The following is a 22,542-nucleotide window of genomic DNA, read 5'->3' on the forward strand; positions in this document are numbered from 1 at the left end:
TCTTCCCACAGTCATAACCATAAACGTACACACGCTCACTCACATATTTATGGGTTTTGAATTCTTCTAAGACATCTGCAATATATTTCACGATGTATATGTACCAAAATTGAGTCAATCGTTCCCCTATAAATGGGCAATCACTTGTTTCTACTATTTTATCCCTACTCAAAATGGTTCAATAAATATCCTTGACCATATATCCTTATTACTGGTGTTTTTATTTTTATAGAATATGACCCTTACCTCTAGACACTCAAAAGTATAAAGTCTAAATTCCTCTATCAGAACTGCAACAAAACCTGAGGCCTCCCCTGAACCCTCTAGGCCCTGACTGCCTGCTGACCCACAGCTGCTGCTGCTGTTTTTTTTTTTTTTTTTGAAGCAAAGGGTGAAATAATCTTTTTATAGGACACCACAAGATATGAAATTCCACACTGAAATTAAGAAACCCTTTGAGAGGACAAGCGTCATACAATATGCACAGTTTGGAACTGTTCAAGTATAGTTTCCTTGTAAAAAGTAGTTTTACTATAGCAAACCACATTTAAAGAGCTCTTAGAGAAACAGTAAGACAAACTTATACCAAACATAGTACACGTCTGGTATAATAAACTTATGCTTTAGTTGTACAATCTAAAAGTGGTCGCAGAATGCCATCCGGAACTTGGGATGTACAGCCTTCAGAGGCAGTTTCTGGCACAACATTTTGATATTCTTGTTCCTCCACAGGGAAGCATTTCCCAATCAAACTTAATGAAACTTTGTACACAGACTCATTTTCATGGTTTTATAGAGCTTCAGTTTTGTCCAGACCTCTACATTCTTCAATTATACTAAGTTTCTCAGTTTCACCTAGTTTCTCAGCAGCCTAGAAGATACCTGAAATGGCATTCAGAATAAGCATGGTAATTTTGGTATCTTTCACAGTTCAGAGGTTCATCAACAATTCTACTATGCCCCAATGAACAATCCGTTACACAATCTGTTCAACTGTTCCACAACTTTTCTAGCTGGTCACAGCCCATAAAGCTTCCTTTTGCGTCTTAAAGTCTGCCTTAGAACACCAATGAGTAATGGGACTAATCCATGATTCACAACTCACTGTATCTGGTGATGGTGGCCAGCTATGATACTTGATATTGTCCATATATCTGCTAATACTTCTGGACATCATGATACAGGAGACGAACTAAACTAGGAAGAATTTGCTCAACAGCATCTAACAGGGATGCAGGATTCTTGTTGCAACAAAGGTTTGAAAGTGTCCAGGTAAGGTGCTACAAGTAACCACATGCTAAAGATGACACATTAGGAACTGCAAGAAAAAGCCAACAGTGGATCAACTGCACTACACTTGATAGCCTTTTCAAAAAAAGCTGAACCATCACCTGAAATGTTTCCGAGAGCCCATACACCTTGTTCACTGATGTAAGCATGGGGAGATGCCAGCAGAGAAATGAATGCTGGGACAGCATAGCCCCAGTCTGTTTTTCTTTTTTCTGTTTTTTTAACATCTTTATTGGAGTATAATTGCTTTACAATGTTGTATTAGTTTCTACTGTATAACAAAGTGAATCAGCTATACGTATACATATATCCCCACATCTCCTCCCTCTTGCGTCTCCCTCCCACCCTCCCTATCCCACCCCTCTAGGTGGTCACAAAACACCAAGCTGATCTCCCTGTGCTATGCAGCTGCTTCCCACTAGCTATCTATTTTACATTTGGTAGTGTATATATGTCAATGTCACTCTCTCACTTAGTCCCAGCTTACCCTTCCCCCTCCCTGTGTACTCAAGTCCGTTCTCTACGTCTGCATCTTTATTCCTGTCCTGCCCCTAGGTTCTTCAGTACCATTTTTTTTTTAGATTCTATATATATGTGTTAGCATACGGTATTTGTTTTTCCTCTTTCTGACTTACTTCACTCTGTATGACAGACTCTAGGTCCATCCACCTCACTACAAATAACTCAATTTCGTTTCTTTTTATGGCTAATATTCCATTGTATATATGTGCCACATCTTCTATATCCCAGTCTGTTCTGATTGATTGATTTATGCATGCATGCTGCGCCAGGTCTTAGATGTGGCATGCGGGATCTTTAGTTGCGACATGCATGCAGGATCTAGTTCCCCAACCAGGGATCGAACCTGGGCCCCCTGCATTGGGAGTATGGAGTCTTACCCACTGGACCACCAGGGAAGTCCCAGCCCCAGTCTGTTCTGACATCCTAGAGGCAATGTTAATGAGCACCCAAGCAGATTCAAACTGAATGAGACTAAAGTCAGTTCTGCCCAAGAAGGACACAAATTCTGGAATCAAACCAGCCCAGATTATGTTGTCTACGGGGGGCTGTTTTTCCTAGAAGGCAGTTTCCCAGCAGCTTGAGTCGCTTGGAGCTGGCTTTCCAAACTGCTGCTATTGATGCCTTTGACAGCATCATCAACAGACCAATTTACAGTGCCCTGGTTGTTTTGGTTTTCTTGCAGTAGAGAAGCAGCAGCCTCAGGAAGCAACCTTACATTTCTCCTTTTCAGCACCTGGTCATCCTTCTTAGCTTATTAGCTTTCCTCAGCTCCACATTAACCAGTACTCAGTGCAGCCTCTTTTCTGTACTATCATGCCCTTGAATCTGTTAAGGCAGGCAGCTGGTGAGTTAGCATTCCTGTCGCTGGACATGGTTATGAGACACAGGGAGAAAGCTACAGAGCCAGCTCAGGTTTCCACAGGAGGCTGTGCAGACCCTATAGCTTCTTGACTTAAGAAAACTTGGGGCTAGAAATGGAAGGAAGCTGAGACATATTCAAGTCTCTTCTTTCTGGATATTCTCTAAGCATGTGATTTCCCCTGATTCTTCAACCTCTTGCCACGATGTGCCCCCAAATGATTTTCCCCACCACCCTGTAGAATACTAGAAATTCTCTCCATTAGAGTAATTCATCTGAGTTTGCTGTAACTTCACAGTGCCCCTATTAAAATGCACATACTACCAGGAAGGACAGAAGGATACTTTGTTGTGAATAGAAAAGGGATTGGAGAAATTATTGTGTGCTGGATAAGATGGTGATCAGGTATCAGAGAAGATAATAATAACACTTATGTAGCATTTATTATCTGCGAAGCACTGTTCTAAGTGTTTTATATTTACTTACTCATTTAGTCCTCACAACAACTCTGAGGTAGGTATCATTATCGCTGTTTTATAGATGAGATAAGTGAAGCACAGAGAGATAAAGGGACTAGTCCAGGATCACAGCCAGTAATCTCTGAAACTGGAAAATAAACCTTTTTTTTTTTTTTTTTTGCAGCACGCGGGCCTCTCACTGTTGTGACCTCTCCCGCCGCGGAGCACGGGATCCTCCCGGACCGGGGCACAAACCCGAATCCCCTGCATCGGCAGGCGGACTCTCAACCACTGTGCCACCAGGGAAGCCCATAAACCATATTTTTAATCACTATACTCCACCACCTTTCATCTAGGAAGGAGATGGGGTGTCAAAGAGGAAAGTCTAGGGTCCCTCTGGTGTCAGACCCTAAAATATGCCCTACTGAATGCAACTCTTATCACCTTTATCAAAAGATAAAAATAGAAATCCCTGTCTATTTGTCTAGGGCTTCTTTTTCTGAAAAGAAAAAAAGTAAAGAAAAAGAGGGACTTCCCTGGTGGCGCAGTGGTTAAGAATCTGCCTGCCAATGCAGGGGACATGGGTTCAACCTCTGGTCTGGGAAGATCCCACATGCCACGCAGCAACTAAGCCCGTGTACCACAACTACTGAGCCTGCGCTCTAGAGCCCGTGAGCTACAGCTACTGAAGCCCACATGCCTAGAGCCCATGTTCCGCAACAAGAGAAGCCATCACAATGAGGAGTCCGTGCACCGCAATGAAGAGTAGTCCCCGCTCACAGCAACTAGAGAAAGCCCGTACACAGCAACAAAGACCCAACGCAGCCAAAAATAAATTAATTAAAAAAAAAAGAAAATTGCATATAGCAGCAAATATTCATACAGAGGTAATAGATACACATACCACACAGAGAAACATAAATTCATATTCTTAGTTTAAGCCTCTGATTACTGAAGGAATCAGAAAAACTGAGCTTTGAGATCACCAAAACACATATCTTTGTTTATACAAGATTTTGCCATTTCCAACAATGCTTTTTTGCTAAGGAATGTTCCCATGAACAACTGTCCAAGTGGCATGTGCCATCTGGTAGGTCCCATATGCGGCTTTCATACTCTCTGGACATAAGCAAGGAATTCCCAGGACAGATAGATGGGTTTCTAGCTCTAATGCTTCCCTCCTCCTTGCAAAAAGACAGATTCCTTACACAGGGTCCTATGAGAAAAGATGAAAGATGGATTTATTGGAATAGAATCTGAAGACTTGCCATTCCCACAGCCACTTCTAAGAAGACAACCACAAGTGATTCCTTGATCATAATCTGCCACGTTTTCTGTCATTTAACCCTGTTTTCTAGGCCCCATCTGACTGGGCCCCAAGCAAAGCAAGTATGGGCAAAAGAGGGACTGTCAACCATTAGATGACCCCAAAAAAGAATGCTAATAAGTGTATGCCAAATTGGATAAAGATTAACGGACACAATCAACTCTTGGGGAGCTCTGAATGTGAGACAGAGAGCTGCTGTTGGCCTCCTACGGTTACTGCTGAATTCTGAGCAGTAATGAATAACGTTCCACTGTCATGTAGCCTGACTGTGTGACTGTGGACAGTTTCCTTATTTCCTCACGTAGCCTCACATTCATGACCCATCGTGTGAGACAACCTGATCACCTCTCTCCCATGTAGCCTGAAAAAGCCCTATCAAAATGGCAGGTTCAACTGTCAACAGCAACAAGCACAAAGCCGAATCACTGAGCAGCAGTCACATGACAAGTGGACTCGTTAGCAGTTTGCCCAGCAGCTGGTCTGGACAAAGACAACGAGGGTGGCAATACGGAAAAATGGTTTGATTATCAAGCGTGAGGGAGTCTTTGCTTATTCATAGGCAGAATCCAAGAGGGATAAGCTGTTTCACTGCTTTCAGGGTAGTATATAAAATAAAGGGACATTGCAGATCCAAGAGAAGGCCTTCACTCCATCAGACAGAACTTCCAAGAGCTAGGATATCTGCAGCAATTCAGGCAAATCATCCGGGAATCTTTCCATTCCTAATAATTAAGGATCTGTGAGACAGAGTCAGCAAATTTTTTTCTATTATGAGCCATACAGCAAATATATTAGGCTTTATGGGCCACAGAGTCTCTGTCACAACTACTCAAGTCTGCCTTTTTGTACAAAAGCATCCATAAACACTACATAAACAAATGGGCATAGCTATGTTCCAATAAAACTTCACTAAGTCAGGTGGTGGACAGATATGGCCCACAGTTGTAAGGCAAAAGTCCTTTTTAGAGCCAACTTCTTCAAAAATATAAGTGGGTTTGAAGGTTCCAAGTGGAATAAGAAACAAAGCAAAACTAAAGAGCGTCCTACATACATGAAAGGCCTTCTAATCCTTTGAAATACATTAAAATCATTTATCATTGAAAATAAAGTGAAAGTATATGCACAGATCACCTAGATCCATTTTCTTATTTATTTATTGTCTGCGTTGGGTATTTGTTGCTGCGTGCAGGCTTTCTCTAGCTGTGGCGAGCGGGGGCTACTCTTCGTTGTGGTGTCGTTATGGTTCACGGGCTTCTCATTGCAGTGCCTTCTCTCGTTGCAGAGCACAGGCTCTAGGCACGCAGGCTTCAGTAGTTGCACCAGGCGAGCTCAGTAGTTGTGGCTCGCGGGCTCTAGAGTGCAGGCTCAGTAGTTGTGGCACACCAGCTTAGTTGCTCCGTGGCATGTGGGATCTTCCCGGACCAGGAATCGAACCCGTGTCCCCTGCACTGGCAGGCAGATTCTTAACCACTGCGCCACCAGGAAGTCCTGACCCATTTTCTTACAATAACTGATACTGTACCAAAGTTAAAGTCACTCATAAGATCAACACTGAAGAGTCATCAGTCAGGACAAGCTTAGGTTAGCTTAGGCTATTGTAGCAAACCTCTAAAGCATAGTAGCTTAAAACAACAAAAGTTTATTTCTGGCTCATGCTACCTGTGGGTCAGTAGGGAGTCTTGATGGTTGTAGCTTCTCTGACAGAACTACCTATCTCCGACATTACTGATCTTGGTGCCAGAAGGAAAGAGGGCTTTGGAAGGTCATACTCCAGCAACTGAAGGCTCAGACATCGTTTCTCCTTAAAATATACTGGACAGAGCTCAAAATATGGCCCCCCTCCCCTCACACAATGGGACCAGGAAGTGAAATTCTATCATGCAACAGAAGATGAAAAGCCAGGAATGCTGAGTGAGCAGCATGAGTGACTATCACATAGCAATGGTTAAGTCGCTTTTACCTAGATGATCACAAAATGAGATTTTCTTATTAAAAACACATTTCTGATATATTGGATAGCCAGAAACCACTGTCAACTTCATTTACATTAGAATTTCAAAGTGTTCGGTATACTCTTCCTTAGTGTCTAAGGATTTGGCAATGGCAGGACTTGAGGTCATCATTATGAGTATCAATCCTTTGTTTATTTATTTATTTACTTATTCATTTATTCATTTACGGCTGTGTTGGCTCTTCGTCTCTGTGCGAGGGCTTTCTCTAGTTGCGGCAAGTGGGGGCCACTCTTCATTGTGGTGCGCGGGCCTCTCACTATCGCGGCCTCTCTTGCTGCGGAGCACAGGCTCCAGACGTGCAGGCTCAGTAATTGTGGCTCACGAGGCAAGTTGCTCCGCGGCATGTGGGATCTTCCCAGACCAGGGCACGAACCCGTGTTCCCTGCATTGGCAGGCAGATTCTCAACCACTGTGCCACCAGGCAAGCCCATGAGTATCAATTCTTAATGCCCATACTGGTAGATGCAGAGAATACAGTAGACTGAGTGTTTACTGACCACAAGACATAACCAGAAGCTGTGTTGGGGGCAGGGCTCTCCCAGGAAGTTTTGAGGACAGGATACACAGAGTGGTTTTTCCACAGCCCTCTCCAAGACCAGCATGTATTTCAGAATTCCTTAGCTCCCTACTTCAGTCTTCTGGACCAGCTTTGATGGTATAGCAGGTGCTGTTAATGTTCTACACCTATATACACTTGGATTCCTTTACTATTTTCATGTGCACCAGTCAGTGGGTGTGCTTTAACTTCCAAAAGTCAGTATCTGTGTCTCTTTATCTGTTTTTCTTGGACGACTGCCCTCAGGTTACTGAAACACCTTTTAAGAGCCAGATGTTCTTGCTTTCTTTCTTTATTTTTAACATCTTTATTGGAGTATAATTGCTTTACAATGGTGTGTTAGTTTCTGTTTTATAATAAAGTGAATCAGCTATACATATACATATATCCCCATATCTCCTCCCTCTTGCGTCTCTCCCTCCCACCCTCCCTATCCCACCCCTCTAGGTGATCACAAAGCACCAAGCTGATCTCCCTGTGCTATGCGGCTGCTTCCCACTAGCTATCTATTTTACATTTGGTAGTGTATATATGTCCATACCACTCTCTCACTTTGTCCCAGCTTACCCTTCCCACTCCCCGTGTCCTCAAGTGGTGCTGGGAAAACTGGACAGCTACATGTAAAAGAATGAAATTAGAACACTCCCTAACACCATACAAAAAAATAAACTCAAAATGGATTTAAGACCTAAATATAAGGCCAGACACTATAAAACTCTTAGAGGAAAACACAGGCAGAACACTCTATGACATAAATCACAGCAAGATCCTTTTTGACCCAACTCCTAGAGAAATGGAAACAAAAACAAAAATAAACAAATGAAACTTAAAGCTTTTGCACAGTAAAGGAAACCATAAACAAGACCAAAAGACAACCCTCAGAATGGGAGAATATATTTGCAAATGAAGCAACTGACAAAGGATTAATCTCCAAAAATTACAAGCAGCTCATGCAGCTCAAGATCAAAAAACCAAACCACCCAATCCAAAAATGGGCAGAAGACCTAAATAGACATTTCTCCAAAGAAGATATACAGATTGCCAACAAACACATGAAAGAATGCTCAACATCACTAATCATTAGAAAAATGCAAATCAAAACTACCATGAGGTATCACCTCACACCTGTCAGAATGACCATCATCAAAAAATCTACAAACAATAAATGCTGGGGAGGGTGTGGAGAAAAGGGAACCCTCTTGCACTGTTGGTGGGAACATAAATTGATACAGCCACTATGGATATGGAGGTTCCTTAAAAAACTAAAAATAGAACTACCATACCACCCAGCAATCCCACTACTGGACATATACCCGGAGAAAACCATAATTCAACAAGAGTCATGTGGGCTTCCCTGGTGGCACAGTGGTTGAGAGTCCGCCTGCCCATGCAGGGAACACGGGTTCATGCCCCGGTCCGGGAAGATCCCACATGCCGCGGAGCGGCTGGGCCCGTGAGCCATGGCCACTGGGCCTGCGCGCCATGGCCACTGGGCCTGCGCGTCTGGAGCCTGTGCTCTGCAACGGGAGAGGCCACAACAGTGAGAGGCCTGCGTATCGCAAAAAAAGAAAAAAAAAAGAGTCATGTACCACAATGTTCACTGCAGTTCTATTTACAATAGCCAGGACGTGGAAGCAACCTAAGTGTCCATCGACAGATGAATGGATAAAGAAGATGTGGCACATATATACAATGGAATATTACTCAGCCATAAAAAGAAACGAAACTGAGTTATTTGTAGTGAGGAGGATGGACCTAGAGTCTGTCATACAGAGTGAAGTCAGAAAGACGAAAACAAATACCATATGCTAACATATATATATGGAATCTTAAAAAAAAAATTTGATATGAAGAACCTAGGGGCAGGACAGGAATAACAGCCAATTGTTCTTTAGAAGGCAGTTTTTACCAATGACTGATGGGTACAGGGAAACTCGGGACATTCTTGATTCGGAAAACTCTATACTCTGTCTTCAGAGCACCTCTGTGGAGTTGCTTGGCCTCCTCCTTCCCTTGCTGGTCTCAGTTCCCCACCCTACCTACCACTTCTTTTCCAGCGATACGTCCTAATAAATGACTTTCACATAACTCCTTATCTCAGGGTCTGTTACTGAGGAAGCCAGACTGAAAACAGCCCACTCACAGCTTGAGGACATAAAGGCTATACAGTGCTACAGAATGAGACCAGGATTTGGACTCAGGAGACTCCAAATGACAAAGTTCCCACCCTACAACTTATTAGGTAACAGCAGTCTTTATCAACCCTTCTAAAATGTAGAAATAATGGTACCTAACACAACAATTTTGTGACAAATACATGGGACGATGACAATACATGTGAAAGCACTTTGTAAACTAGAGAATATTACACTAGGAAGAAGTTAGCTCATTTAAGATAGGTGTTTCCCAACTTCTAATCCTTCCCCCAACCTGTAATTATGACTATGCTCCCCACTGTCTACAAATAGAAGAAAATTTGTACAGTGGTAGTGTCTGAAGTACGGCCCAATAATTTGCATTTCTAACAAGTTCCCAGGTAATATCAATGCTGCTAATCTGGAGACCTCACTTTGAGAAGGAAAACTTCAGCCAACTCTGCAGAATGAAACTTACAGTGGTCCTACCTTACCATAGAGAGAATTTATAGGAAACAAAGACTAAGCTTTAAAAAAACTTATTGTGAGATTTTCTTTCCCATGCTGTGGATATATGTCCTCATGTTATGAAATAAACGTGCAAAGTTGGCTGTAAAGAAAATTTCTGTAGAAGAAAATTTCTATATTCCATCTCAATTCTATACTGACTTGCATTTAATTTAAAAGAAAAGAGGTTCAGATAGCTGTTACTTTAACATCTGTCATGACACTAGATTGACAAGAACAACAATTTATTCACTATTGAAATGTACCAGGTAATATTCAAAGCACTTTACCTGCATTAATAATTTATTCCTCACAACAACCCATGAAGTAGATATTATCATCTTCATTTTACAAGTGAGGCAACCAAATCAGAGAGAGGTCCAGAAAGCTGCCCAGAGTCATACAGCTAGCAAACATCAGAGGTGGGGTTCAAACCCAAGCAGTGTGATACTACAGTCCACGGTCTAAACCAAAAACAACATTGCATAATGGATGATTTTTTAAAACTCTGACCAGTTTACAAAATTCTAACTCTATGATCTTTCTTCTTATTGGCTCCCCTTTATGTATATACCTTCCATTACTATGTGGGCCATATGATCAAGCATGGAGTTACCCCAAGCACAGGCATGGCTCCCAGGAAGCTTGCCAGTTGCTTTGCCTACATGTGGATAATAACTCATAATGCTGGGCTGTAATACAATCCCACATACAAATATTAAATATGGCATATACTCAACCTGAAGAGTACCAAAACTGAGAAGGGATGATAAACAGCACACGTACTAAAACCTCACTAATCTACTCTATTTTGAAGATGCTCTCCATGACATCATTTTTTTGCTAAAGAAATGCACTGAACAAACTAAAATGGGGACTTCCCTGGCGGTCCAGTGGTTAAGACCTTGCACTTTCAATGCAGGGGGCACGGGTTTGATCCCCGGTCAGGGAACTAGGATCCTGGATGCCACGCAGCACAGCCAGAAAAAAAAAAAAAAGAACAAACCAAAATGCATCTCTATAACTAGAAACCAGCCCCAGGCTGAATGCACGAGGAGGTTAATTGGATCCTGACAGCTGCAAGTCAGAAAAAGAAGGGAAGGCTGAGGAGAAAGGCTGGCAGGGCTGTGTTTGGCCCGCCTGCCCTCTCTTAAATTCAGTGATTAGCTAGGCAGGGACATTACTTTGCCTCTCAGAGCATTCACTGGAAAAAAGCCCCAGGAAAGAGCTTTACAGTGTATTTTAATAGAGCACAAGTGGGACTTCTGAGGTGCTGGTAATGCGCTATTTCTCGATCTGGATGCTGGTTATGTGGGTATGCTCAGCTTGTAAAAGTTCAAGTGGGTAGAAAATTTGAGCTGTTCACTTATAATGTGTGAACATATAATTTTTCTGTGTGTATATTTCAATTTAAAAGTTTTAAAAAGAGTAGTTCTGTCTCCTTACCAGCCAAAAATAATGACACGCATCTGCTAAGGAATCTTTTCACCACACAGGCTGTTCTGCTGCAGAAGCCTGTTCATGACACATCGACTGAGCTAGAGGAGGGGGTTGTGAACAAAGGGTGGGGTGACAGCGAGGGCTTGGCTCAGGTTCGCTGAGGGCTTCAGAAGCCTTCCTCAACGCTGGACTGTTTAGGCAGAGTGCCATCACAGCGGGGGAGGAAGAAAAGAAGAGCATTTCCTCTCTAGCTGTTAGCTTCCTCCTTGTCCTTACTCCCTTCTTCCAAAATGTCCCCTGTCCACCCCCACCAACCTCAGCAGCAAATTATGCAAAAGAGCAGCAGTCCCAGGAGTTGAACCCCCAGATTCAGGGATGCCCTGGGCTGACCGTCACGAGCAAACCTGAGCAGGCCCCTGCAGTACTGAAGGGGACACACACATCATACACCTAAGGGCCCCACACACGATGCACATAGTACACGCTCAGTTAACACTGACTGAATAAATGAATACATAACCCGTGGACCCAATCCAGAATACACACCATAAATGTGTGCTGAATAAAATTAACGACAGCTCTTCTCCAGGTCTCCCCTAAGCACTGCGTGCATTAATTCTACACACGTGATCTTCAGCCAAGATATACATCACCAGGTCAGCATCCTCCACATAGCACTGTTTCCATATTTTTGAATGTGTTCCAGAGGGCTCTTTACCATCTTTTGTGATGGATGCCCTCAGGCAGCACTCTGAAGGGAAGTCAAGTAGGGCAAAGCTGCTTCAAGTTGTTGGAGTTGCTAATACTACTTCTATATAAGAAGAAAACAGGCCCCAAGGATGGAGTTCCTGTTTTTAACTCTCATTCCTGCCTAAGTGGAAAAAGTTTTCCGCAACCATGCTGCTAGGCGCAAATTTCCTGTTTTTAATATTGTTTAGTCTGAATGGGTCTCTAGAGACCAAACTTAATGCTGGAGAAGCAAACAAGCTGAGCCCCCAAGACAGTTCTAATTTCATAGTGGAGCTCAGTCAGCCCAGCTTAAGCCTATACCATTCTCAGCAATCCAAGGTCTAGTTAAAGAGATTAGTTTTGCGTTGATCTGAATTGCATCTGCCTCATGCATCCCACTGGCAGGGGCCTTCCTCCCTCGAGCCACAGTTCCCTCCTCCAGTCTTCCCTGAAGACTTGGTAGTTTGCAGAAGACAGAGCTGCCTGTTAGAACCACAAGACCTCTAACCGCACCCGTCTTGTGGTGCTTCTTGTGCCTCAGCCCCTCAAGTCACCTCAACCAAATAAACAAAGCATGACTCCAGCCTTAGCCAACAGCCCTGGAACAAAGGTGCTTCTTGGAGCTGTCACAGCCACTTACTAAAGTACATGCAAAAGACAAAAAAATTAGATGATCGAAGAGAGACCCGACAGTGGTGAGCACTCAGCTCAAAAATTACTTGCTGGTGACAACCAAGAGATGCACTGACACAAACCTGGACAGTTAGGAACCTGGGACTGATTTTCAATGAAGCGTAGTTAATAAGCCTCCAAAAACCCTAACAGAGCTGATGAATGCCTAAGAGATTCATTCTCTCTGGTGCATAAATGCTTCTATGTGGAAGATACTGAGCAGATGAGGTTCATCTTTGCAGAAAAATAAATATTTGGAAATTAAAGCTGGTGGAATTTAGGATAAAACTAGAAAACAATGTAGGATTTCATCTCATTCAAAAACATATATTAAGATTCTTCTGGATTCAAACTAGAGGTCCTGCATTCACTCTTTCCCTCCCCAATATGACATTGGTCACCCCAGGGTACTTCACAGATGAGAAAGGACTTACTCAGAAAAAGAGGCACCAGCAATACTGAGTTGTGCCAGAAAGGAAAGAAGCACACTGACTAGCAGGGTTAGTGCACAGACCGCAGGCTCCTTCATGGGCACTTCTGGGTACATTTCACCACTTTTACTGTTATTTTTTTGGCCGCACCGCACGGAATGTGGGATCTTCGTTCCCCAACCAGGGATCAAACCTGCGACCCCTGCAGTGGAAACGCGGATTGTTAACCACCGGACCAGGGTGGTTAACACCAGGGAAGTCCCCATTTCGCCACTTTTAAAGTCCACTTCAAAACCTGGCCCCTGGGTCAGAACAGGTGAAATGAAGCATCCATCTGCTGTAACGTGGGAGCTATTTCTTGTATCTCAGAAAGTGATTGGGTCAATTAGAGCTATTCGGGGGATTCAGAAGAACATACGCTGACTGCACCTGTAGACAAGCACTTCAGATACAAAATTTAAAATAGGTGGTGTCCTCCATATCTCAGAGAAAGGCATCAACAGGGAGGCTTGAAAACACATGATCCTCATCATGGCTCCTGGGTCCTTTCCTATGGTAAATGCACAGTTTATCAGCTGAAATTTTTCTAATTGTCAGCTAATCCATGTCATACTTCAAATATCAGAGGCACGCGCACAGTCAGGAGTAGTTAGCGCACACAGCAGGCAGCAGGTGCAGTGGAAAGAGCAAGGGCTTTGGAAGCAGCAGATCTGGGTTTCAATCTGGGCTCCACCTCTTAGTAGTGTGGCCCTGGGAAAGTTACCTAACCTCTTTGAGCCTTGGTTTCCACATCTGTACCATAGAGATGATAACAACCCACTTTGGGGGCTGCTGTTAAAGAGTGAATGAGATGAGTCAGGTACTCAGTTCAGTACCTGGAACAGAGCAGGGTCTCAAAAGGTGGTATTTTCTTCTCTCACATCCCCCTTAAGCGAGTTGTTCATGAGAATATTGTCCGAAATTAAGCACAACTTTTCCAAACCCTGAAATCAAATCTCTAAACTCAGGCTTGCCTGGTGGTGCAGTGGTTGAGAGTCCGCCTGCCGATGCAGCGCACACGGGTTCGTGCCCTGGTCCGGGAAGATCCCACGTGCCACGGAGCGGCTGGGCCCGTGAGCCATGGCCACTGGGCCCGTGCGTCCAGAGCCTGTGCTCCGCAACGGGAGAGGCCACAACAGTGAGAGGCCCACATACTGGGGAAAAAAAAAAAAATCTCTAAACTCCAAGGAAATGTTGCCAGATGCTTACTGAAGGGGGAAGTTGCTTCTACTTTCTCAAAATCTCTAATGTGGGAGAAAAGGAAAAGCAATACCAGCCAGAAACCACTACATGTTTGTGCTTTAAACCATAACACCACCACAAACAAGATGGGGTTAGTTTATTAGGGGAGGAAGAGCAAAGAAAAAAAGTAATTAAGGGTTTCCATTCCTGTCAGATCTCTTCTCATCTGAGCAGAGCCACTGTCTCCACCAACTACATGGAAGCTGCATTAGCTCTTCCTCCTACATCAATTCAGCACATATCCCCAGAAAGCATCTGTACTTTGTCTAACTGCCTAACTACAGAGACAAGAATTGAGCAATGAAATGACTAACAAAGGAACAATCCCCCACTTCAAGGAAGAGAAGCAAAAATGAGTGCGCACACGCTTCTGTTTACCTCCTCCGCTCCTGGGGACCAGATGCAAGGGACTGTTTGTATACAGATGATAATCTTATGAGTGAGTCCAACCGTTTCTGCCCTAAGACCAACGTCCTAGGGGCTCTGCCTTTTCCAACTTCTAAGTACAAACTGGGGGATGCCTGGGCACATCTGGTCACCATTTGATTTCAGGCTCCTATTGTGTTCAGTCTGTGGGGGGAAGTGAGTCTATAAATAGCTCACACTCGAAAAAATGAGAAACTATCTATGCTGCCTTTCCTGCAGAGAAGAGAGGTTTTCACCAAACCCAGCTCCCTCATCATGATCATAAACCAAGTAAATATGCTAAGTAGCCAGACTCAATCAAATGATTCATACACTTATTTTATAAGACTAAACAGTATCTAGAATGAAACCAGGAAGGAGCTTCAAGTTCAGATTAGTGAATGATTCATGTGATGCTTTGAGAAGTCTTTTTGGAAACACACCAAGCTGTGCAGTTAAATCCATGTATGTGAAGCACCACTTTCAAGTCTTAAGAAGAATGCCCTTCCCACCTTTGGAAGAGAATTACAGGTTTAAATCCTATTCAATCCTGAAAAGAGCAATCACGCTGTGGACTAGACTTTTTTTTTTTTTTTTTTTTTTTGCGGTATGCGGGCCTCTCACTGTTGCGGCCTCTCCCGTTGTGGAGCACAGGCTCAGCGGCCATGGCCCACAGCATCAGCCACTCCGCGGCATGTGGGATCATCCCGGACCAGGGCACGAACCTGTGTCCCCTGCATCGGCAGGCGGACTCTCAAACACTGCGCCACCAGGGAAGCCCGGACTAGACTTTTTACAACCTCCCCTCCCTACCCCCGACAAAAAAGGCCTACCTCCCTCTTCAAGTATTTTCAAATGCTTAATTAAAATATTTATCAGTACTGTAGTATTTACCACACTGTGAAGTAATTAACTCTGTGTATCTGCCTCCCTCAAGAACTAAGAGTTTTTCATGGGTAACTACAATGTCCAATTCTTATTGGTTATTTCCAGTACTTACCACAATTCTTGGCATATTTTTCAGTAGAAGTATGTTGAATGAATAAGGTAAAATAATCACATATTACATGACCTTAGTGAGCTTTCACAAATAAAAGATAATCAAATTTAATGTTGATTTAAGGGAGAGGTGAGAGAAAAGGGGGCCAAGCAGGTAAAAGTAAACAAAACAGCGATATAAACAGATTGTTTCACTTCATCTCCACACCTGCTCAGGATTCCAAAAAGGCTATTTTTGCTGGAAGCTGAGATTATGTAAATGTATGTAAACCACAGACTAGTAAGAGCCAGTATACAGTAACAACCACCCCTAACTTCAGATCCTGGAAAAAATAATTTGAAGCCAAACTCCTGTTCCCAGAAATGCAGTTCAGAAAGAACAGCAAGCAGCAACAAAGATATTGGACAGCTAAGACCTACAACTTGAAATGCTCCAAAATGTTTCATAGTAAATTATCAATTTCTGATTTTGTCTTTAGAATATAAGGAAAAGTCTCCTGTACATGTTCTAGAAGCCACAGCATATTATCACTGTGCCTGTCAAAGGATCTAACTGTCTTTGGTTTAGAAGACAAATGCTAAATTAAAATCTGCTCTACTGAGTCCACAGAGCAAGTCACAAACCAATGTGGATCCACCTGCTGACACCAGAATTAATGCTATACGGTTTGTCAGATATAAATCAAACACGGTCTTCATCTTTTCAGTGTCCAAAATATGATAGCTGAAATGAAGTTAAAGAATATATTAATAGAAGGAAAATGATACCAGATGGAAATATGGATATACAAAAAGAAACGAAGAGCGCTAGAACCGTTAACTACATGGGCAAGTATGATTTTTTTTCTTACTATTTAAATTCTTTAAAAAATAATTTACCATTTAAATGAAATTATTGACAATGCATTATGGAGTTCATAACATACGTAGATATAAAATGTATAACTTGACAGTATAAAGACTGAGAGAGAAGAAACAGAAGTATTTTAGTGTACCTTATTTTATGTGGGAAGTAGTATATTATCACTTAAATATAGACTGTGATAAGTTAAAAATGTATACTATAAACCCTAAAGCAACCACTAACAAAACAAAGACTTATAATTAATAAACCAACAAAAATAAAATGGGAACACAAAAATACTCAATCCAAAAAAGGCAGAAAAATACAAAAAAGGGAACAAATAAGAGATAGGTCAAATAGAAAAAAAAGAAAAAAGAAAAATGATTGTCATAATTATATTAGTAATTACACAATGTAAATGTTCTAAATAGCCCCAATTAAAGGCAGAGATGGTCTGATTAGGAAAACAAAGCAAGACTCAATCACATATATGCTGCCTACAAGGAATTCACTGTAAATATAAAGACATAAATAGTTTAAAAGTTCACAGTAGCAAATAAATTATGGTACACTCACATAAAATGTTACTATGTGGCCATCAAAAAAGTGAGGTAATCATATATACAGATATGAAAATGTCTCCAAGATGCATTAACTGAACAAAGCAAGATGCAGAATAATATGTGTCTGCTACCATTTTTTAAAAAAATAATAAATATACAACTACATGCTTAGATGTACACAAAATATATAGGAATATACACAAGAAATCAATAACAATGGTTGTCTCAGCATAGGGGAAATAGGTACCAGGAGATAGAAAAGAGATTTAATTTTCACTATACATCCTTTTGTACTGTTTTATCTGCCATGTGCATATATTACCTATTTTTTAATTAATAAATTATAGTAGTTTTAGAAAAAAATTTTATTATTAAAGAATTAAGAACAAAAGATACTTTCACTGGCAGTATACAGAACTCTGTAAAGAGACTTCTTTCTTGGTATAGAAACATCAGAGAATATAATGTAGTAATAATATCAACTGATTTTTTTTAATCTTTCTAATTTTTTTCCAAGTCCTCTCAAGCCTAATACTTCATTTTAGTCTAACAGTATTCCTGTGTGTTGGTAGGTGGGGATCATCACTCCCTCTTGAAAGATAAGAAAACTGAGGCTATTTAAATCACATAATATAAAGTTGTTCCACTAAACCAAAAGCCATCAAGGTTTGCCTGAGATGGCACTTGTGTAAGTGGATATGTCAGTGTCTAACATGTCTTCCTTCTTACATCAGCCAGACAAAAAAGAGAAATGTCAACCAGGGAATAATCCACATTTTACAGCCAAAGCAAAAGCACAGTTTTCTGGACCTTGGGAAGAGCAGTCATCTATTCAAAATTGTATAATTTAAGGTACAATATATCATGAACTCCAGAATCTTGTTACTAAAAGTGTAGTCCTCAGTCCAGCAGTATCTTAAGCTCCAACCCAGAACTCTTTGATCTGAATCTGCGTCTCTAACTTTACTTTCACATGCACACATATCACCTGGTGATCTCTTTAAAATGCAGATTTTGATTCAATGCATTTGGCTTAGGGTCTGAAAGTACACATTTCTAACAAGCTCTAGGCAATACCAAGGTCCACACTTTGAGGAGCAAGGCTCTCTACATCTGTGTTCCCAAAGAATAGGAAGCATGTCCTCTTCCTTTCATTGTATGGAAGCATCTGGACATGCACAGTTCTTAGTAAAGCTCAGCAGGCACATCCAGAAGGAAAAACCAGTAATGTGTTCCTGGGAGGCATTTTTCTACAATAAATCAGAACACTTCTACCATTCTGGAACAAAACAGATCTGCATGATGTCCCAGGGGCAGACTCTTGAGAGAGCAGCAACAATGGAGATACCATGGCCCCAAACCAAGGTTCTGGAAACAAAGAAAGGCAGTGGTGTCCAAGCAACAATGGGGATGGACAAAAGGATGGAATGGGCACTATAGCCTATTAGAACCTCTAGAAAAAAAGTCTTGAATGAGACATAGATTTGCTCAAAATCTGATCAGCATAAAACGCGTATATCAAGTGAGGTAAAGCAACTAAGCAAAACTTTGTCTCTGTCACTCACACACACACACACACACACACACATACACACTCAGTTTGTTTACCCAGCACCTAGCATATACCGACATACAACAGACAACGGTGAGTGAACGCTGTTTCTGTAACCCAGGATACGCCGCCTCCTGCCCTCAGGTTAAATATCTTCATGGCCTGTATCTGCTGGATTCAGCTAAGCATCCAGGATGCTCCCGAGGCCACTTTGCCACTGTCCCAAAGAACCTGGGATTAGCCTCCATATCCCCTAGGAGTCTGGAGCAGCGCAGAGATGGAATGTGGGAGTCTGGCCTCCTGGGACACTTGGAGAGATGGACACTATGACTATATCCTCTTAGCTTCACCCTGGACTGGCAGCACTTGATCCACTCAAGCACATCTTGCACATTCTGGCCCTACAATCTTTGCTTATTATGCCTTTCCTTCAGACTGCAATGACCTCCCTTGAGCTCATTCAAAGGCATCTATGGGTAGTGTGTTACTCCTCTGGGTTCCTGAAATACTTAATCTAATCTCATTTAACACTTGAATGCTTGGTATTGTCGATTATTTTTATTATTTTAAGGATTATTTATAAATATAAAATTATACATTTATAATAATATAAGTATACTGTTATTATATTTATTATTATTCCCAATAAGACTAAGCTTTCTGAGGGCAGGAATCACATCTTATATCACCCCATATTCCTCACAGCACTCAACCCCACTGTGTTGCAGATGGTAGTTGCCTCTCAAGTGCTTACTGACTGAATGAGAGAAATGTCACACGCTAGGAAATGTAGGGTATTCAAAGATGGATGAGGCCTAGTCTGCCTTCAAGGATCACTCAGTCTAATAAAATAGGTAAGTCATGTACCCAAGGAGCGTTAATTTAAATTAATACGCAGAGTGTCACAAGAGAGTAACAAGATATTATGAGAATCTAAGGGATGGTGACAACTTCAAGGAGGAAGTACCAACTGGGTCTTAAAGAACAAGCAGCATTTTGAATGGTAGGAACTGGGGAGGTGAGATATTTTAACATATTTTGGAAAGAGGAGTCAGCATGAGCAAAAGCAGGGAAGTACATGGCATTTGGGGAAGAGCAAACACCAAAATAATCAGGATAGCCTGAAAAAGAAATGAGAAAGGACCAGCCCTGTCCAATACTAAAAAGTAGTAAAACAGTATGGTATATGCTTTTATGAATATTTGAAAACTTGTGAAACAGTATAATTCTGGCACAAAAGTACGAATCAATCAATGAAACAAAACAGTTTTAAAAGAGACCCCAGGTGGGACTTCCCTGGCGGTCCAGTGGTTAAGACTCCATGCTTCCAATGCAGGGGGCGTGGGTTCGATCCCTGGTCAGGGAACTAAGATCCCATGTGCTGCACAGCGTGGCCAAAAAATTTTTAATTTTTTAATTAAAAGTAATAATAAAAGAGACCCCAGTATATACAGGAATTAAGCAAATGATAAAAATGGCTTTTACATATCAGTGGAGAAAGGATGGGTGTTCAGTAAATGGCAATGAGGCAATTGGCTATCTGGGAAAAAAAGTAAAGATGAAGCCCCACTGCATTTCCTACAACAAAAATATTCAAATGGATCAAATATTTAACTATTAATAAGATAAATCCATTAGTACACCAGAAAAAAAAATGGCAAATACTTTTATGATCTCAGAATGACAGGCCTTTCTAAGCTTAGCATACTAGGAAGCCACAGAGAAAGGTCAATAATTTGACTACATTTAAACGCACACACACGGGTGCACGGGAAAAAATTACAGTCAAAACAAAAGTAAACAGGGGAAACATGCAACATCTATGACATGGATCAATTTCCTTAATATTCTAACTGCTCTTAAAAATAAGTAAGAGGGCTTCCCTAGTGGCGCAGTGGTTGGGAGTCCGCCTGCCAATGCAGGGGATGCGAGTTCGTGCCCTGGTCCAGGAAGATCCCACGTGCCGCGGAGCGGCTGGGCCCGTGAGCCATGGTCGCTGAGCCTGCACATCCAGAGCCTGTGCTCTGCAACGGGGGAGGCCACAGCAGTGAGAGGCCCGCGTACCGCAAAAAAAAATAATAATAATAAGTAAGAAAAAGGGACTTCCCTGGTAGTCCAGTGGTAAAGAATCCGCCTTCCAATGCAGGGGATGTGGGTTCGATCCCTTGTCAGGGAACTAAGGTCCCACATGCCGCAGGGCAACTAAGCCCACGCGCCATAACTGCTGAGTTCGTGCACCTCAGCTAGAGAGTCTGTGTGCCAGAAACTACAGAGCCCACGCGCTCTGGAACCCGCACGCCACAACTACAGAGCCCATGCGCCCTGGAGCCTGCGCACCACAACTAGAGAGAGAAAACCCACACGCCACAACCAGAGAGAAGCCCACGCACTGCAAGGAAAGATCCTGCATGCCTCAGTGAAGATCCTGCGTGCCACAACTAACCTGAAGCAGCCAAAAATAAATAAATCTTTAAAAAAAAAAGAAAAAGATGAACAATACAGTAGAAAAATGGGGAAAAGATATATGAACACACAATTCACAGGGAACAAAATATACAAATGGCCCAGAAACATACAAAGATGCTCAATCCCAATTAAAATAAAAAGAAAAGCCAAAGATAAGATACCATTTCTACCTATAAGATAGACAAAGATTAAAGAGTTTGATAACACCTAGTATTGACAAGGAATGTGATAAAGTATTCTGATACACTATCGTTAAGCATGTAAATTGGTACAATCTTTTTGGAAGACAATTAGACAAAAATCTATTGAAATTTAAAATATACATACTCTCTGAACATGCAGCTGCACTTCTAGAAATTTACCTTACGGTTACACTTGCAAAAACGCAAAGATGATCACTCTAGTATTATAGTGAATAGTAGAAACATAATATAATATATATTATATAATAGCAGAATTACAAAATTTTGGAATTATAATTATATAATATGTAATAATATATTGTATTATATAGTTAGCTGGAAATATTCTAACCATCCATCATTAGAAAACTAGTTAAACTACAATACCTTTATAGGATGGAATTCCATGTAGCATTAAAACAATGAGGTAGAACTATAGGTACTACAAATAAATTAGGGCCAAGATTAAGTTGCATAGGATAAAGCAAGTTGGAAAAAAGTACATAGAGTGTAAGCCCCTTAGTATTTTTTTTAAAGAGACATACTATATATGCTTACTTATGACTAGAGAATGTCTGAAAGGATAGCAAAGAACTGCCGGCAGGGGTTACCTCCGGAGAATGAGACCAGTGGGGAGGCATGGAAGGGGAAGCGATTTTCACCTTTTACATTACACCCTTCTGGACTGTTTGAACGTTTTCCAGTTAGCTTGTATTGCTTTCATAGCAAACCATTTTAATAAACTAATTAATCTACTGATACATTTTATGCAGTTGTCTGCTTTCTGCTGAGCATAGAACTAGAGAGAGACCAGTCCTGCATACTTTCTGAACCCTTTTCAGAACACTGCACTTAGAAGGGGCCTTTTGTTGGTCAGCTGGACTGGCTCCCACAAACAGAGGACCACTGAAAGGTGCTGAGAGGGGACTTGGACACTGGCTTACTGTGCAAGTATGTGGGAGAGAATTTAGCACCTGGTGATGCAGACCAGGTGGCTTCCTCTGGAGAAGGCTACTGTTACCAGTCTGCCTGTGCACACCTCTGCTGTGGTGGACACACAGACCTTTTGTTCAAAGGGCTGCACTTCATCTTATATCCTCTTGTTCACATGATTTTGCAAATCAGTTTTTCCAGAGACCCTCAAAGTGATCACCTCCATCATCATTTCTTCAAGCAATTAATTGACAATCCTTATAAACCCAGGACAAATTCAAGTGTAAAGGGAGCGGCGTATAGGGCAACTTCTCAGCACTGCAGATGCAAGCAAGAGAACTTCTGGGGAACATCAAGGACACCTAGCTCAGGACCTCTA

General features: G+C 41.8%; 1 protein-coding gene and 2 pseudogenes across 1 annotated transcript in view; all 3 read right to left on the minus strand.

Annotated features, from left to right (window-relative positions):
* STARD9 (StAR related lipid transfer domain containing 9) overlaps positions 1 to 22,542 on the minus strand; it is a 125,964-nt gene that overhangs the window by 89,937 nt on the left and 13,485 nt on the right.
* LOC149750214 (importin subunit alpha-1 pseudogene) lies at positions 617 to 1,439 on the minus strand (annotated as a pseudogene).
* LOC149750215 (importin subunit alpha-1 pseudogene) lies at positions 775 to 15,422 on the minus strand (annotated as a pseudogene).

The sequence above is a fragment of the Delphinapterus leucas genome, chromosome 2, assembly GCF_059928025.1.
Source record: "Delphinapterus leucas isolate spDelLeu-1000000601 "Yukka" chromosome 2, BTC_Dleu_Yukka2, whole genome shotgun sequence".
In the NCBI taxonomy this organism is placed as follows: domain Eukaryota; kingdom Metazoa; phylum Chordata; class Mammalia; order Artiodactyla; family Monodontidae; genus Delphinapterus; species Delphinapterus leucas.